We start from the raw sequence: 20,732 nt of genomic DNA, 5'->3' as shown, positions 1-20,732 counted from the left end.
ACAAGGAATCGAAAAGAAACCCGAATCTGTGCGTGGTTTGTGAATACCGGATGTTTTCCCGAAGAATTGCGGGTTTACCACTGTTCGGAAATAGAATTTGGCATCGAATTGGTACCGGTACCACTCAATTTCGATAGCTCCGTATCGTATGGCACCAACGGAATTAAAGGAGTTGAAAACTTCGGTTGCAAGAATTGGTGGATAGAGGTTTTGCTCGCTTGAGTTTTTCGCCTTAGGGTGCGCCGGTGTTGTTCGTGAAGATGAAGGATGGAACCATGCGGTTGCATCGACTATCGTCGACTTAATAAGCGACGATAAAGAACAAGTATCCGTTGCCACGTATTGATGACTTGTTCGATCAAGCTGAAGGAGCCTCGGTGTTCTCGAAAATAGATTTGAGATCGGGCTATTATCAATTGCGAATCCGAGATTGGACGTGCCCAAGACCGCCTTGAGCGAGATATGGTCACTATGAGTTCCTAGTGATGCCGTTTGGGCTCACTAATGCCCTACGGTATTTATGGATTTGATGAATCGGATCTTTAGACCATATTTGGATCGATTAAGTAGTCGTGTTTATTGATGACATCTTGGTCTATTCAAGAAATGAGACCGAACATCTTGAACACTGCGGTTAGTCTTGCAAATTTTACGGGATAAGCAATTATATGCTAAGTTCACAAGTGTGAGTTACGGTTAAGAGAGGTTAGCTTCTTGGGTCATGTGGTATCTCGCATCGGTATTCGAGTCGACCGAATAAAATTTCAGCCATACTTAATTGGAAGCCTCAGAAATATTCTTGAGGTTCGAGCTTTTTGGGGCTTGTCGGTTATTAAACGATTTGTAAAAGGCTTCTCAACGATAGCCACGCCGATGACGGCTTCTCCAAAAGGATGTTAAGTTCGAATGGACGGAGAAATGCCAAAAAGTTTCGATAAACGAAAACTTATTTGATGAAGCCCCAATTCTAGTGCAACCCGAGTCCGCAAGGAGTTTGTCATCTATAGCGACGCCTCTCTACTTGGGTTAGGTTGCGTATTAATGCAAGAAGGTCGAGTTGTGGCCTATCGTCGAGGCAATTAAAGCCACATGAGAAAAATTATCCGACTCATGATCTCGAATTGGCCGCCATCGTATTCGCCTTAAAGATTTGGCGACATTACTTATTTGGTGAAAGGTGCCATGTATACTCGGATCACAAAAGTCTCAAATATCGATGACCCAAAGAGACTTAAATCTGTGACAAAGACGTTGGCTCGAGTGTTAAAGGATTATGAGCTGATCATTGACTATCACCGGGAAAGGCGAATGTGGTTGCGGATGCCTTGAGTCGTAAATCATTATTAAACTTCTGACGATGAGCGTGCACTTATCATCCAATCCGATAGTGTGTTAGTAGCTGAATTGAAAGCCAAACCACTATTGATACATCAAATTCGAGAAGCTCGAGAAAGTCGACGACGAGTTGGCGCAAAAGCGGGCCGAGTGTGTTCGAACAAGGACTCGAAATTTCAAATCGACGATGACGATTGTTTGAGGTTCAAAAGTCGTCATGTGTTCCAAAGAATTGAACTCATTTCGATAATTCGAATGAAGCCCATTGTAGCCGAATGGCAATCCACCGGGAGTATGAAGATGTACAATGATTTGAAACATCGGTTTTGGTGGCATGGTATGAAGCGAGACATCTCCGACTTTGTTTGAGATGTTTAATATGTCAACAAGTGAAAGCGGAACATCGGTGCCTTGAGGATTACTTCACCAATCACGATACTCGAGTGGAAATGGGATCGAGTCACAATGGACTTTGTATCCGGACGCCATTGTCGACAAGTAAGAAGGATGCGGTTTGGGTCGTGGTTGATAGATTGACTAAGTTGGCTCACTTTGTCCCGTCGTCGGATTTTTCAATGGACAAATTAGCCGAATTGTACGTTCTCGATTGTGAGATTACACGGGTGCCTATTTCCATCGTGTGGGATAGAGATCCGAGATTTACCTCACGATTTTGGAAAAAGTTGCAAGAAGCTTTGGGTACCAAGTTGCATTTCAGCACGCCTTTCACCCCCAAACCGATGGTCAATCCGGCGGATAATTCGGATACTTGAGGATATGTTAAGATGTTGCGTCCTCGAGTTTAGTGGTTCATGGGAGCGGTATTTGCCGTTGATTGAATTCGCTTATAACAACAACTTTCAATCAAGTATTAAGATGGCACCCTACGAGGCTTTGTACGGTCGTAAATGCCGTACACCATTGTTTTGGATGAGCTTGGTGAAAACAAGATTTTCGGGTGGATTTGATTAGAGATCTTGAGCAGAAAGTGAAAGTAATCCGTGAAAGTCGAAGATAGCCTCCGATCGTTAGAAGTCGTGCGCGGATCTGAAGCGTAAGGATATCGAGTATCGTGGGTGATAAAGTGTTTCTCAAGGTATCGCTTTGGAAAAAGATACTCGGGTTCGTAGTAAGGGCAAGTTGAGCCCGAGGTTCATTGGGCCATATGAGATATCGAGCGAGTCGGTCGATGGCATATCGCTTGATTTTGCCCCGAACTCAAAAAGGTTCACGATGTCTTTCACATTTCAATGCTTCGACGCTATAGATCCAATCCATCGCACGTGATTAGTCCATCAGAAATTGAAATTCAAGCTAATATGAGTTATGAGGAAGAACCGATTCGTATCCTATCACGAGAAGTGAAAGAGTTGCGAAACAAGCGGGTTCCGCTAGTGAAAGTGTTATGGCTCAAGCACGGGATAGAAGAAGCTACTTGGGAGACCGAGAATTCTATGAAAGAGCGATATCCAAACCTATTTACGGTAAGATTTTCGGGGCGAAAATTTCTTAAGTGGGGAGAGTTGTGACAGCCCAAAATTGACCCTAGTCGGAATGTGGTTTCGGGACCACAAAACCGAGGCATAAAAATAATTAAAATTTATTTTGATGCCTATGATATGTGTTAAATTGTGTATGACATTTTGATGTTTCAATTTAGAATTATAAATGTGAATTTCACTAGAAAGGACCTAGTAGTAAACTTTGAAAGTATGATGGGAAATGTGTGATGACTAGTTGAGCATGCATGCAAAAAAATAAGGGATTTGCATGTCAAATTTCCCCAAAGATGGTATAGTGGCCGGCCATGACAAGGGAATATGGGCAAGGAAAACATGTTATGACATGTTTTGTTAATGCATGATGTGATAAATGATAAAAAATTAAGCATGTAGGAAGAGAAACAAAAAAATCAAAAATTTGCTCATCCTTCCCCCCCTTTTGCCGTGAGTGAAAGAGAAGCAAAGAAAAAAATTTTGTTCACCTATTTTTCTCTTCTTTGGCCGAAAATACTAAGGAAAAAGGAAGGATTTTTGCTTCATTTTCTTTGTTTAGAAGAGATCTAGAAGGAAATTTGGCTAAACTTGCAACAAGAGTAAGGTATGTATGAGGTTGTGTTGGGAGTTTCATGCATGTTTTGGTTGCTAATTTGATGTGCATGTTAGCCATGGCTCAAATCTTTGTTATGCCATGGAAATGGCATTTGGCCAAAGTTGTTATGGTGATAAAGCCATTGCATGCTAAGTGTGAAGCTTGATGATGATGCATGCAATGATGGATTGTCTACTCTTGAGTAAGATTTTGAGTTTTCTTTTGTTTAACCATGATTGAAGTTGAAAAGGGGCATGATTGTCATATTCGGCCATGATGCATTCATGAGCATGGTTCATGCTTCTTGCATGTTAGTTAAAATTTGTGTTTTGGATGGCTATGGACACCTTGAAATTCAGCCATGCTCATATATGTATATATATGTTTGCACATGATGTTTTGGTTATGAACTAAGTGATGAATATATTGGTTTAAAGAAGAAGATGTGGAAGAATGCTTGTGAAATTGCAAGCACAATTGACCTAGCACACATATAAGTGCTTGATGCTATATTATAAGTTTTGGGCCACAATGTGCAAAGCATTAACTAGTAAAATGCATGCTGTTTTTGTGAGGTATTAAGTGCAAAATTGACCTCAACATGTACATGAATATTCGGCCTTGGGTAGCCTATTGAAGGCCTTAGCATTTCCTTGATGCTCGAATAAATTGTATTGAATTGCTTGATGTAGTATAAAATGTGCATGACCATTGTGTATTCAAGCTAAAGGGTGGCCATATGACCATTTAAACTCCTTGTCATATTCGCCATAAGCTAGCACAATGAGGTTTTAATAAATTGAATTTGTTTGAATTAGCTCAAGAGCTTAGAGGGCCACAATTGGACAAGGGGAAGGAGAAAGTGATCGAATAGCCGAAAAAGCCGTTCGACAACATCCGAGGTAAGTCCTCAAGAAGTGACCTTACTTGAATTATGTGAGATGAAGTATGGATGTGTATGATTATTGATTTATGTGTGTATGAGAAATTGAATGATACCGGGCTAAGTCCGGCGAATATGCTTGTGACTATAATTGCGTTTGAGCCTTAGTAACGAAAATGAAATATGTATGTCCAATGATAATTGATGTATGTGTTCATGGGAAATTGAATGATATCCGGCTAAATCCGAAGACAATTATGCTGGAAATTATATCCGGGTTAAGACCCGAAGGCAATTGTGCTAGTGGCTACATCCGGGCTAAGACCCGAAGGCATTCGTGCGAGACATTCTATCCGGGCTAAGACCCGAAGGCATTTGTGCACATGGTTATATCCGGTTATATTCCGAAGAATCTTGGGCTGGAGGTGAGTGTTGGTTGCTGTAATAAATTCAATGAGTACACTCGAAAAGCCCAAAAATGAGGTGCGTTTATATGTGCATTGGAAAGTCGACATGTTTGAGCAACATTAAGCTCAATCGACTAATGAATTTCAGTTATTGAATTGATTGATACTTTGTGAAATTATATAATGATGAAGTGTGAAGTAAGAATGTGTATTAATGAAATGATGCATTTGGCTATGTGAATGTATTGCTGTAATTAGAGTTGATTATATTCCTTGAGACTTACTAAGAATAAAATGCTTACCCGTTGCTTTGGCTCTCGGTTTTCTAGATTTCGCTCAAGCAATCGGATTTGGGATCGTTGAAGTCGAAGTCATCCACACTATCAAGCCTCCATTTTGGTATAAATTTTGGTTGAACTTGAGATGGCATGTATAGGACTACCCTTGTTGGTTAAATATGTTGTGATGTATATATATACGGCCATGCGAAAATGGCTCGAAAAAGGAAGCATGAACTTAGACTATTTGTGGTTTGTATGTATATATTTGGTGTCATGATGTGGCTATGGATTGGAAATGGGAATGTTGGTCACATGATCAGCCATTGGCATGGTTAAAATGATCATATATGAACCTATGTATGGCAAGACTAGTTGGTTCATGGGGACTACCAAATAGGTAAGACCTACCTTAAAACAGATGCTGCCAGCTGCAGTGACGTGAATGTGAAAAATCACCAAAATTCGTAGGAATGGAATTAAATAGTGAATAAGCTATGTAAATGAACCTTGATGAGTTTATTTTCATATGGAAGAAACGAAATGGTCATAGGAGTTACATGTTAAGAGATATTAAAGCTATGGTGAGACAGGGCCAGAACGGTTTCTGTGTTCCCTGTCGCAACTTTAAAAATTTACTATAAATTATCCAAAAAGAATTAGGAGACATACCTTATATTTACAGATTTCATTTTGAGTCTAGTTTCATTAGAAACAAACGGCACCAGCATTAAAGCCCTGTACAGAGAGATATTCAAGTTATACCTCGCGAAGGTCAGAGCAGTCGATCCCTGTAACATGGGTGACTTTAACTAATAAACTGTACCAATTGGCCCGACCAAAAATTCTAGAAATAAATCCATGGATGGATATATGAGTCTAAATTCAGGGAAAATTTACAAAACCAGTTTCCGAGTTTTGAAACTCGAGATATGATTTTTAAGGCGACAGTGACGCAGTTTTCCAGCCTGACTGGAAATGTCAAATTGGTGGGCAAAACATGTGAACTTGGCTTGTTAACCCCTCGTGTCCAACACCGGCGATGGTCTCGGGTTCGGGGTGTTACATGTTGCGTGCTCGGAACCGTCGTTGAAGTCATCACACCGGCTGGAAACCTTTTGGTATTGTCTTCGTAGTTGAACTAGGAGAACATTTGGCATGTATAGGCTATTATGTTTTGTTGAATTGTGGGTTGTAAACTTTAAGCCATGTGAAAATGGCCTATGTTGTCGTCGAGTGGGATGCTAGAACCTATAGCCACGAGTCTTAGAAACTTTTATTTTGATAAGGTGGCCATAATTTGTGTCATGTATGATGGATGATTAGTAAGGCCAAGGAAAGATTCATGAAATTGGCATAGTCTACTGCAGTAACTGTTGCGGACAGCAGCAGTGAGATGAGATTGAAAAAAATCACTAAAAATAGTAGAAGTAGAATTAAATAGTGAATAAATTATTAAATTGAACCTTGATGAATCTATTTTAATATGGACGAAACGAAACTACCATATGAGCAGTATACTGAGAGATATTAAAGTTCTCGTGAGACAGGGGCAGAACGGTTTCTGGGTCCCCTGTCGCAACTTTGAAAATTTACTATAAATTATCCAGAAAGAATTAGAAGTCATGCCTTATATTTTCAGATTCCATTTTGAGTCTCGTTTCATTAGAAACAAACGGCACCAGTATTAAAGCTCTGTACAGAGAGATATTCAAGTTGTAACGCGCGAAGGTCAGTGTAGTCGACTCCTGTAACATGGGTGACTTTAACTAATAAACTGTACCAATTGGCCCAACCAAAAATTTTAGAAATAAATCCATGGATATATATATGAGTCTAAATTCAGGGAAAATTTACAGAATCAGTTTCCGAGTTTTGAAACTCGAGATATGATTTTTAAGGCGACAGTGACGCAGTTAGCTAGCCTGCCTGGAACAGCAATCAGATATTACAAAGAGAGAAATAAGGGAAGTAAGCCCGGTAGCACCATGTGTTCAAATCCGGTGACGGTCACGGGTTTGGGGTGTTACATGGTGGTTATCGTAGGCGATTGATTTTGGAAGTGTTTCAACTTCAACCCATAACAGGTGTGTACTAACCCTCTAAATAGCTTAGATTAATATTTTACGAAAAGCAAAGCTTCATATTTTAGTGATTAGGAATTAATATTTAGATCTATTTTCTCATGCGTTTAAGTTGGATTCTAGCGGATATCGGGTAGGAAGGTATTTGGAACGTTCTTCAACGAGTAGATCTCTTGGTAAGTATTCGAACCTTCTTTCCATTTGTATCTTGTGGTTTAAGAAAAGCTGAAAACCCCTTTGTCGACTAAGGCTAAAAGGGTTTTTGGTGTTATTTGGTTTGTTGGTGATAGTGAGGATTAAAGGCTACCGATCGAGGAGTGTGTGAAAAGCTTGGATCATCAGAGTGCTAAATCTAGTCATCAACTTCGGCAAAGGTATGAACCCAAGGGTCATTGGGGATGGTGGCCGAATGTGTAAGTGATGATAATAGGTAGTTTTCGATTTGGTTTAATATTAACATGGTCTAATCTATAAGTGGTTGATTATACGAGAAATCGCATAGGAGATCTCGTCAAGGAATATCGCAAATCGGTGTGTAACGAACCCTTTTCATAGCTTAAAGTGATAAATGCGAAAAGCGAAATGCCAAATTCGGCATTTCGAGGACTTGTGAGCAAGCTTAACGCTCACTAGTTAGTTAGAATCGATGAGATGATGATCGGGAACAATGGAAGCAGTAAGGGCGTGTTTTTGGCGTTCACGGTAAGTTGGGCCTCGAGGGGCTGAATTAGGGCCCAATAGGCTTTCGGGCCCATTTGGGTAAATTTGGTAGAAAATGGGAAATCTGTTAAATTGCATGTTAAGACTGTTAAATACTGTTATGGATATAGGCTAAATGGGCCTAGATGACAAAATCAGCTGAGTAGGGCCCATCAAGGGTTTTTTTGGCCCAATAACTCGTTTTCGCTAAAAATGGGCCAGAATCACTGTTTGCACCCATGAATTGTTTGTAACCATTAATGAACATGGAAACCCTAACTTTTGGTAAAATTACAAGATTACCCTTATAATATGAAAATGACCGTTTTGCCCCTAGGTAAAAATAACCATTATACCCCTAGGGTTTATATATGAACTTAATGCATGGGATTTTGATAAACATGATATGTATGATATGCACATGATATGTATGATATGCACATGACATGTATGATATGCACATGATATGTATGATATGCACACGAGATGTTCATAAATACATTGGGTTGGGTTTTTTTATATGAATGGAGGAAGTGAAAAGGGCTTATGCCCTGATTATTAAAAGGGCTTATGCCCCGATTATCAAAAGGGCTTATGCCCCGATTATCAAAAGGGCTTACGCCCGATTATTAAAGGGCTTATGCCCCGATTATAAAAAGGGCTTTTGCCCGATTATTAAAAGAGGCTAGGCCTCGGTTATATGATAAAGCATGACTAAGCCGCCGGTGGAGAGTTATGGCGGGGTGGGTCGAGTTAATCCCACATGGTGTGTTGGTTGGTACGGGTGGAGAGTAGCGAATGGTGGGTTGAGTAGTCTCCCGGATGGGTTTGCATTCTTTCATTGACATTATATGTGATATTGAAATGGGCCTATGGGCCATACCGTTTCTGATAAAGGCTTGACCCGATAATATGAAATTTGAAAAGGCTTGACCCGGTGTTATGAAATATGAAATATGAAAAGGGCTATGGCCCAATACATGTTTGAGATTGGATTTGGGCTTAGACCCAACAGTATTATTGTTTTGGGCTCGAAAGGGGCTTGTTGCACATCGAGTTTCCAAACTCACCCCTTTCCTTAACCTTGCGGTGAGCCTTGATGTGGGGACTTGGTAGGAAGGATTGAGTAGCCACGGTGATCGTCTTTTGGCTTTTAAACAAGTGTTGGTTTTCATTAAATTTCCTTTAATTATTATTTATTTTTGGGTTGTAATAAGGCCATTTTAACTTTTCTTTTATTTCTTCTCGGATTATTTTATTTTAATAACTTCAAACTGGTTGATAATTGTTCAAATGGGCTAGACTTAGGGCGTGTTTTCAAAATGATACTTGTTTTCAAAATATCTCAACACCACGATTAATCGATTTATCAAAGACGTCCACTTAAACAAATTTAAGCTCGATATGACGAAGTGTGGCTATGGTTGTGGGCATGTCTAGGATTGGATCCAATTAAAGAGCTTGGTACTTAAGCAGCCTTCATGGCTCACCTCCTCTATCTCGGATACCTACCTGGTGCCCAGCTTCCATACACTTTGTTAACTCAAAAAAATATATGGTTTTAAAACACTAAAAACGGAACGTGGGTTTTCAACTCCGATGTGGCACGTCAGATTCGGCCATAACGTCTGGGCCGAGTTTGGGGTGTTACACACATATCGATGCCACTATACCAGACAGGGTCTTACTCGTACACTTATAACGAAACCACATATCGATGCCAACATATAAAACGTGGTCTTACTCGCACACATATATCGATGCCATGGTCTTACTCTCACATCACATATCAGAATCTTATGTCATGACATATGTATCCTAGCTATTCCTAAGGCTTATACGGGGCTTTCAGACGTCATAACTTGGTTGAATCGAACTTGTAAACTTAATTTCCAAGCATATACACATTCTGTCATTAGGTATATAAAATCTAAAAATTCGGTTCAGCATATAAAACTTATATATATATATATATATATATATACAAAATTAACAACATTTATTTACTTATAAACTTACCTCGGACGATGTAAAACGAAACAGGGCAGCTAGTCGACGACTTTTGTTTTTCCCCGATCCAAATTCGATTTATTTGGTTCTTGATCTAAACATATTCAAATTAAGATCATTCAAATATATTTTCATTCAATTTGGTCCAAAAACACATAAATGGGAAACTTACCATTTTACCCCTAACATTTACAATTTTTACAATTTAGTCCCTATAGCACAAAACACAAAATATGCAAAATTTCCCTATATCCATGTTGGGCAAAATTTTGCCTATGTTTATAAAAGTCCATATATTTCATTTATATCACATTTTAGTCCCTCAAATTATTATTTTTGCAGTTTAGTCCTAATTACTCAAAATCACCAAAATCTCCAATACAAAACAAGTTAATCTAAAATATATCTTCCATATTTCATCATCAAACAACAAAAATCACAAGCTCTCAACAATGGCATAACTCAAAATATTCATCGAAATAAAAAATTCAAGCATGAGTTTTGTAGTACTCGAAGCAACAATCTCAAAAATGTAAAAGTTATCAAAAACTGAGTAAAAATGAACCTTGAATCAAGCTTGAAAGGATGGCCAAACCTAGCTTTCTCTATTTCTTTTTCTTTTCTTTTTGTTTTGGTCAAAAACATAATATAACACAAATATGGCTTTATTTTATGTTATATTATAACTTATAATATAATTTTACTTAATTACAAATTTAACCTTTTTTTAAACATTTTATTATCACTTATTTTATGTCCATTGTCATGCAATGCCTTCACTAATAAAGACAACAACAATTAAGCACTTTCACCTTTAACCACCCAAATTTTATTTTACACTATTAAGCCATTTTATTTAATCAGACACTTAAACGACAAAATTAAATCACAAAAATTTCACAGATATAAATTCACACAAAAGAAACACATAAAATAATTTTTAAATATTTTTCTGACTCAGATTCTTGATCTTGAAGCCACCATTTCGATTAGGGTCTAAATTAGGCTATTACAAAGATGGTTAGGCCTTGACAAGATTCAGCAAAAATAAGAAGAACAGAAGAGTTGAGAGAGGGAGAGGAGAAGAAGGAATGAATCGATCCACAAGTATGGCTAACAACCGAAAAGGGTTTGTGAGAGGAAGGACAAGTGCTATTCGGACAAGGAGAAGAATACCAATTGAGAAAAAGGGAGTGAAAGACAGAAACCGATGGACTAGAGGGCTAGAGAGATGTGTAGAATCGAACTCACAAAAACTGAAAGGGTAGTCGAGACAGAATCCAAACAATGTACGGCTTCAGAAACAAAGGTAAAAAAGACCAAAAATGCCAAAACCTGAAATGAATAGCAAGAGAAGCTCCTTAAACTCAAAGCCAAATTCCTATAGTCAAAGAACCTACTCGGCTACAACTCTTCTCCCTTTAAAATCCCACAAAGTTCTCCTCAAATCACTCCCCCATTATCTCCTCAACTAACAAGTTTAAACTCTACTCAACCAAGCAAAGTTTTGGTCAAACATAACCTCCTCCCATGACCATCAGTAAAATAATCTTCATATGCAGCAGCAGGGATTCAAACCTCAGACCCCCTTGCACACTCCACATGCCACTTACCACTAGGCTAGCAGGCTTTTTATGTCATGCCTTAGTCACCTTAATATGAAAGTCTACTAGTTGAAGACAAGGGTTTATACAAATAGAACCAAAATTTTGCTCAAGCCAGGGCTTGAACCCATGACTTCTTAGACTCTCCCAGAGCATAAAATCACTAAGTCAGGCATACATCTACGCCACAACACACAAAAATAATTTTAACAGGGTTTTTGGGATTTAGGGTTTTAGGTCGTTACAAACATCATTTACTTTTCTATGTTTTATAGTGAATTCAAGCTAACTTGGATTCGGGGATCGTCAGAGACATCGTCACACTATCCATCTATCTTTTTGTACCTATGAACTTTGATATTTAAGTATATGGAATATATAGGTATTTAGAGTCATTTTGAATATGGGTTGATAATGATTTTGGTTATAACTTGTTAATGAATTTGGCCATATGAATTGCCATTGTAAATGTTTATGTTTGATTTGTAAATATAGCCATGAGACATGACTTAATTTGGTGAATTTGGTTATGTGCATATATGTGCATATATGGTTGATATTTTGAGTTCATGGATGGATATGTGAATGGCTTATATTATGAGGCTTGTGGATATTGATATAGTAAATGTTAAATGGTTGATATTAGATTTGAATTGTGTTTGTGAATTGGTGCAAAATGATGAAGCTTTGGTAAAGGCTTAGTTAGATGATTTGTATATGTGTTTTGGTATGTTTTGATTGAATAAAACATAAGTTATAAGCATGTTGATTGTTAGTATTAGAAATGGTAGGAATTAGTCTTGATTGTAGCTAAATTAGATGTTCGTTTTTGCTTTGAATTTGTGCCATTTGGGTTGTGTAGGTACATGCAAATTTGGGTGACAAATTGGCTTGGTAAATAGCCTATTTTTGTCCATATGGGCGGAGACACAGACGTGTGTGACACACGGTTAAGTACACGGCTATGTGTCCCCTGGTGTTGATTTTGAAATTAAGTCAATATGCTCCACACAGCCTCCCACACGGGCGTGTGACTTGGCTGTGTGGTATAAGTCAGTATACCCTACAGGTTTGGCATGGCCTAGCACACAGCCTGGCACACGGGTGTGTATGGTCATTTTTAAGGTACACGGGTTAGCCACATGGGCGTGTGTGTTTGTCGTGTAACCCAAATCAGAGAGTTACATGGGGTTGGACACAGGCTAGAACATAACCATGTGCTCCCATTTCGAACTTCCACATAGCCTGTGACATGTGCATGTGTCCCCTTGTTTGCGAAAAATTTTCTAAGTTTCGTTAAAATTTCTTAAGTTATCAATTTAGTCTCGAACCACTCCCAATGTATGTTTAGAGCCTCATAGGCTCTTATTAGGGACAAATTGATTGAGATTGAATGATGAATTCTTCAATTGATAAAATGCATGTTAAATTGATGTTTAATTGTTTTGCAAGATTGGTAATGCTCTGTAACCCTAATCTGGTGTTGAACGTGGATGAGGGTGTTACAATAGCACATGACATTGCTCCCCGCTATGCTCACCACATTATTTCTCCTCTTTCTACTTCCTTTCCTCTCTAATAATATGGAAGAAACGACTCAATATTGGCTAGTATAAACAACTTAGCAAGTACTAGTGCACTATGATAGTGAAATTTTTTTTGCTCTTTAATTGATTTCTCATTTTGAGCATATTTTTCAATTTTTTTTACTCTTCTCACTCACAATGCTTTTAACTTTCATAATGCTTTATGACCCTCACCATGCTTTTATTCACTCATATTTTTTAAATTATGCCCATTTTGTAAGAGTCTGTATTGACCATATCGAACAAATCTCTTCACTATTTAGTTAAGTTCCCTTTTAAGACCTCCGCAATGTTTTTACCTAACCTTCAACGTCTGTGGCTTGATGTCAATTTATAGTGCTTTTCAAGACTAGGGACTATGAAAGGTTGAGTTTTTAAATCAATTTAGGCTAAAGGTCTCGAAAGAAGTCAGTTCATCAAGAAAAGATAATTGAAGGTAAAAAATATGAGAACTAAGGATAATGAAGTCACCGCGTTCACACGTGTGCATAAAACAAATGATTTTATAAAAATTCTATAAGCTTGACTTTATTGCAAGTATACAGGTCAGTTGTAATATTTGTAGTGTTATAATGGGCTATCAGAGTATTCCAAGGATCAAACCAAAAAGAGATGGCATTTGGGTGGTAAATAGCCTACATGAAAGATTCTAAGCAGTTACTGATATGATTTTATAGTAGGACAACTCATAACAAACAAATTTTGAAAGAAAATTAAATATGTTAATCTAGGGACTAAATTGTAAAAAGTACAAAACTAAGAAATTAACCAAATAAATAATTAACAGTGGTTGGTTGATTTCAATGTGCTTTATCGATTCTTAAATAAGGGACTTAAATTGCTTAAATTACTAAGTGACTCTATTTTATCTTTCGATCACAATTTTATCGACTTAGACGAATTAGTCTGATTTATCTCTCGATCTCACTGATTAATCCAGGACTAATGAATGAGTGTGCAACAAGATAATCTTTCATTCTCATTTGCCTAGATATTCCAGTAGGGGCGCCACTTCCTAATTTTTTAGGTCTATTCGATTTAGTCCAATTTATTACGATTTAGTCCTTTGTCCAAAAATCAACTTACCCACATCTTCATCAACCAACCCCCTTTTAGGTTTAGCTACTCATGCCGAAAATAACAAGAATGAACATGGAAATGAAAAGAAAAGAAGCCATTAAAATAAAGCTTAAGGAAAATACAAAAGTTGGGATTTTTATGCAAGGAAACTTAAAGAACATGAAACTAAAAGCATTCAACAAGAAAATCTAAAGCAATAAACAAAAAAGGAACTAACTTTAACAGATTTGAAGTACAAGAAATTGAAATACATTAAACTAAAGCTGAAAATGTCTTACAACCAAGGTACGAGGATTGAAAGTGTAAATAAACTTAAAATACAATGATAATTAACTTAGCTAACACTAAGAACATCAATAACAATAAGTAAATGCAGAAAAATAAGCTTTAAGACTGAGAAAGAAGAAGAGTAAATGAAAAACCTAAAAAAGTTGCAAAAAAACCTAAGAAAAACCTAGAGAAAACTAAGGCTAAAACTAAGACTATTTTAGGTTGAATGTTGGTGGATTTTCATTGCCAAAAATGCCCCTGCATGAGCCTTGGGTGATTGGTGGACCGAGTGGATAAAGACTACCCTTTTTGTCCAATTTTGTCCCCCTGACGATGTCGGTGATGCGATACCTAGAAAAGGATATCATGATACCTCGGACAGTGTCGAGCCTTGGGTTCTTCTTTAAAGGATAGATATCATAATAACCAAAGTGGATATCGTGATACTGCTGAAGGGTGTCTCCAGTCCTCCACATTGTTAGAGGTATCACGATTCCAAGGTGTGGATATTGCGATACCCTTTCCTTTGGTGCCATTCTCACTTATTTTCACCCTCCATGTAACACCCCTTACCGGTATCCAAAACTGGGACAGGATTCGAGGTGTTATCGACTTAAACTCACTTCAAACATACAAAACCAAGACAAGAATTTCCGTCCAAATTTAAATTTCGTCCAAATTTAAAACTTTTCATTTACAAGCAAAATGTCCCTTATATGGGCCTACGAGGCCTAAGATGTACAATAGGAGTGGTTTGGGACTAAACTGAGAACTTTGGAAACTTTTGGGAAATTTATAAAATTTTCATACTTTAAAGAGTCACACGCCCTTGTGGGTAGGCCGTGTGGTTTCACACGCCCGTGTTGCTTGGGACACGCCCATGTAACTCTTTGACTATGATGTCATCACCTAAATAAGGTCACACGCCCAAGTCACGTGCCTGTGTGCTTGGGCCATACGGTGAACTAAATTCCAAAAATCAAGTGCAGTCTTCATATGGCTTGGGCACAGCCCATGTCCTAAGGCCGTGTGATGCTAAGACACATGGCCGTGTCTTTGCCCTTGTGTTTACTATTTGGCAATCTGTTTTACATTATTTGGGTGCAGGGGACACACAGCCAGATTACACACCCACCGGGCAGACCTTGTGTCACACACAGCCAAGACACATGCCCGTGTGTCTAATCGTGTGGACAATTTCTAGGCTATTTTCCAAGCTAGTTACCACCCTTAAACACTCACATACTTATACTCACTTCATGGCATGCAACATGGCACATTTGGCTACTCAAGCATTCACATTCACGGTTAAATTATGACTTGGTAATGTCAACATATTGCCTATTTAAACTATCATGCTTTCATATGGTATTCCATACCAATTTCATATTTTTCTATCATCTTTACTAACTTACTTTCAAGTTATCCACTTGCACCACCTTTATTGTCATACACATTAATCATACTTCATACACCAAACACACATGCCATTCATTAGACTCATTAACCATAAGCAACCATAACCACATTAAAGCATAAACATAAGCAACCATAACCATATTAAAGCATAAACACATTTGCATGCATGCACCAATAATAAGGTTACAACCCAAATAATCAATATGAGTGACCTTTCATGGCCATATACAAAATAATCATAATACTCTCATGGGCCAATACATTTTTCTAATCAATATGACACGTAATACTCAAAATGATGAGAATAACTATACCAAAGTATTCAATTGATAGTGTGATCTAGTCTCCAACGTCTACCGATCCCCAAGCTAACTTGGCGACACTATAAGAAATGGAAAGGAAAGGGGGTAAGCATTCAAGCTTAGTAAGTTCACATGCAAATAATATACAACTTAAACAAGTATTAATTATACATTTAACATAATGAACATAATCTTGCAATTTATCAAATCTCTTAAACTCATTCTTCATATATATATATACATATATTCATATTCTCTCCACAAGTTCATCATATCTCATGAGTTCGATGTACATACCTGTGCCCACTTGCACCTAATAACTTACTTTCTCGTCTTTGACATATTCATCAAGATTACTCATTGAACTTCTTTTAGAACTACCTGTTGAACACTCAGAATACTATCAGATATAATGAAATCTAGCACCTCAGTGTCTCATATGTAGCCAATGTTACCTCATATCACATATCACATGTTGCTCGCTTTCGAGGTACTCACGGGTCTGCTCACATAGGCTGTCGAGTATCCACAACACATACTGGACACCCAGCCATGGGTAGAATATACGAGAGCAATACCCGGATGCCAAAACATGTGTCACATACATCATGAACTCAGACCATAACTCAATGAGTTCAAATGTCACAAATATCATGAACTTAAACCACAATTCAATGAGTTCAGATCACAATAATTCCTAGTGACATGCCACTTGTATCCTAAACTATTCCTAATGTTCAAAAAAGGATTCTTTGATACCACATTTCTGTCGAACTTGCTCGTAACGTCGATTTCAATACTCATAGCATCAATCACATATTCATGGGATAATCAAAGTATAATTCATGATAAAATTTAGGCAATAAACACATGATACAACATTATATCAAATATGTAAATACTTACCATACATGCAATTTTAAAGCTTTTAAGGTATGGTACATGTTGCATTATTTGCAAATGAACTTACCTCGGTACAAAATGATAGAAACGAGTCTTATCCTTGTAAACCTTGTTTTCCCCCGATCAAGACCCGAATCACATTTTTCTTGATCAATAATGCCAAATTTAACTTGTTCAATACACACATTGTTCATATCGACCCATAACACATACTTTGGTAAAATTACCTTTTTACCCCTAACTTTTTATTTATTTACACATTAGTCTTTAGGCTCGTAAAATGAAATGCATGCATTTTCTTTGTTACCCAAGCCTAGCCAATTCATGTTCTAACACATATCAACCCATATTTCACATTAAACTACATTTCTACTACCCATATTTCAACAGTTCTAACCATCTTCATTGCCGCAAGTTCAAATCCTTTTGAGTCATTAAGTATTTAAGACTTTTTTGATCAGTATAGACATGGCATTTCTCACCAAATAAATAATGTCGCCAAATCTTCAAAGCAAACACTATGGCCGCCAACTCTAATTCATGTGTTGGATAGTTCTTCTCGTGAGGCTTCAACTGTCTCGAAGCGTAAGCGACAACTTTACCCTCTCGTATAAGTACACATTCCAAACCATTTAAGGAAGCATCACTATAAATCACAAATTCTTCACCTGACTCAGTTTGTACCAAAACTAGAGCCTCGGTCAACAATGCCTTTAATTTCTCAAAACTCTACTGGCACTTTTCTATCCATTCAAATTTGAAATCTTTCTATAACAACCTCGTCATTGGAGTAGCAATCATGGAGAATCCTTTAACAAACCATCTGTAATAACCGACCAAGCCTAGAATGCTTCTAACCTCAGTTACATTCTTCGATGGTTTCCATTCAACAATAGCCGATATCTTACTCAGGTCAACTCTAATACCATCACCCGAAACAATGTGGCCTAAAAATCCAACTTCTCGAAGCCAAAACTCGCTTTTACTAAACTTAGCATACAACTGCTTGTCTCTCAAGGTTTGCAAAATAGTTCTCAAGTGTTTAGCATACTCAGATTCATCACAAGAATAAATTAATATGTCATCAATAAAAACAACAACAAATTTATCCAAGTACAGTTGGAAAATATAGTTCATTAAGTCCATAAATGCCGTAGGAGCATTCGTTAAACCAAAAGGCATGAAAAGAAATTCATAGTGACCATACCTCATCTGAAAAGCAGTTTTCGGCACATCCGAGTCTTTCACTCTAAACTGGTAGTAATCAGACCTCAAGTCTATTTTAGAAAACCATGTTGCTCCTTTCAATTGGTCAAGTAAGCCATCAATCCTTGGAAAATGATACTTTTTCTTAATAATTACCTTATTAAGTTGTCAGTAATCTATACATAACCTTATAGATCCATCTTTCTTTTTTCACGAATAATACCGGAGCACCCCATGGTGAAAAGCTTAGTCTCACAAAACCCTTGTTGGTTAATTCTTGGAACTATGACTTCAGTTTTTTCAATTCAGTTGGGGTCATTCTATATGGAGCAATTGAGATAGGTGCTGTACCAGGGACTAACTCAATACCAAACTCAACTTCCCTAATAGGAGGTAATCCCAACAACTCTTTTGGGAACACATCCGGATACTTAAATACTACTGGCATTGATTCAATCTTCAATTCAAAGTCTTTTGTATTCAACACATAAGCAAAATAATCTCTCCATCCTTTTCTAATTTGTTTTGAGAAGAAATCGAAGAAATCACACTTGGAAACCTATCTGACTTATCTGATTCAACCTGAAGAGTTTCACCATTTACTCTTCACCATTTTCACATTTCAATTCAATAACTTTTTGTCTACAATTTACTATAGCATCATGAAGTGTCAACCAATCCATGATCAATATAACATCAAATTCATCAAACGGAAATAACATCAAGTCAACCGGAAAACAATGATATCTAATCATCAGAGGGCATTTCTTACATACCTTATCAACTAAAACATGCTTGCCTAACGGGTTTGAAACTTTAATCATAAATTCTGTAGACTCAACAGGCATATTCATGTTAGACACCAATTTCATGCACACATATTAATGAGTAGAGCATGATCAATCAAGGCAATAATATAAGTGTCATAGAGAGAAAAAGTACTCGTAAACACGTAGAAAGAAGATGCGTCCTTATGCGCACGTATGGCATAGGCTCTGGCTGAGCTCTAGCTTCAGATCTCACCACTGTATCCCTTATTAAATTTTTACTACTAGCCCCATTACCGGTGTTTCTCAAGGATCTGCCCTTTGTAGCCATACTACCCGGCCTTGTACTCTAAAATTTTTCTTTCTCGACCATCTCAGGATAGTCCTTGATATAGTGGTCTTGAGAACCACATCAGAAACAAGATCCATTACTCACCCTACACTTACCAAAATAACCTTTACCACATTGTTGGTACTTAGGTCTAGAAGCTCTATCGTTACTCACACTAGCCACAGATGTAGCCTGAGATTTAAAACTCGAATTTTTCTTCTTACAGTTTCTGTACGAATGCCCAGCTGAAACATAAGAATGAGAATACATATCTCTGGATTTCTTACACTCGGATGGGAGTGACTTGCTCATTGAACTCTTCCTTATATCTCTAGCCTCAGCTTTGCCTTTTCTCTTTTCCTTGGTCAGTTCCTCAAATTTACAAGCCTGATCAACAAGCACAAGAAATTCTTTTAGCTTGAGAATACCCACTAACACTCTAATGTTCTTATTAAGTCCGCCTTCAAACCTTCTACACATTTTAGCCTCGGAGGATACGCAGTCTCAAGCATATTTACTGAGCCATACAAATTTTCTTTCGTACTCAGTAACTGACATGCAACCTTGTTTCAAATCAAGAAATTCCTTATGCTTTTAATCGATGAACGCTCACTGATATATTTCTTTCGAAACTCCTCTTGAAAGAATTCCCATGTGACCCTTTCTCTTGGAACTACCGAAATTAGCGTCTTCCACCAATGATATGCGCGTCTCTCAACAAAAAAATAGCACACTTCAAACATTCTTCAGGTGTGCACGACAGTTCATCGAATACTCGAATAGAATTCTCAAGCCAAAATTTTTCTTTCTCGAGGTCATAATCAACATTGGCTCAAAATTCCTCGGCTCTTTTCTTTCGAATTTTATCAACTGGGGTTCTATGAGATCTCCTAAATTCGATACCTTGGGGCACTTGGGGTATAGGTTAGGGATTTGGAAGGGGTGGAGGAGGTTGAGCGTTCAGGTTTGTTCAAATGAACTCTGCGTACCAAGCATCCATCATATGGAGAAAGGCTTCTCTACCTCCTTCTTCTCTACTAATAGTTGTGGGTCTACTATCAATTGACACTACTCTTTCAGTTGGATCAGGAGCGTTACTTTCAACATCATTCGCCACTGCTCTATTGGGATCCATTACTATATGAAAAACACAGTTTAAAATCGTCCGAAATCGCCACACTATCACAATTTATTATGGCATGTATAGCTGGACTCAAACACATGCTACATAGTTCGAGAACTGACTAAACTGTAGCTCTGATACAACTAAATATAACACTCCTTACTCGTATCCAAAGTCGGGACAAGGTTCGAGCTGTTATAGGACTTAAACTCACTTCAAACATACAAAATTGAGATAGGAATTTCTGTCCAAATTTAAAACTTTTCATTTACAAGCAAAACGTCCCTTATATGGGCCTACGAGGCCCAAGACTTACATTAGGAGTGGTTCGGGACTAAACGAGAACTTTGAAAA

This window comes from Gossypium arboreum, chromosome 11 (assembly GCF_025698485.1).
Source record: "Gossypium arboreum isolate Shixiya-1 chromosome 11, ASM2569848v2, whole genome shotgun sequence".
NCBI lineage: Eukaryota > Viridiplantae > Streptophyta > Magnoliopsida > Malvales > Malvaceae > Gossypium > Gossypium arboreum.
Note: the sequence above shows the minus strand (reverse complement) of the source record.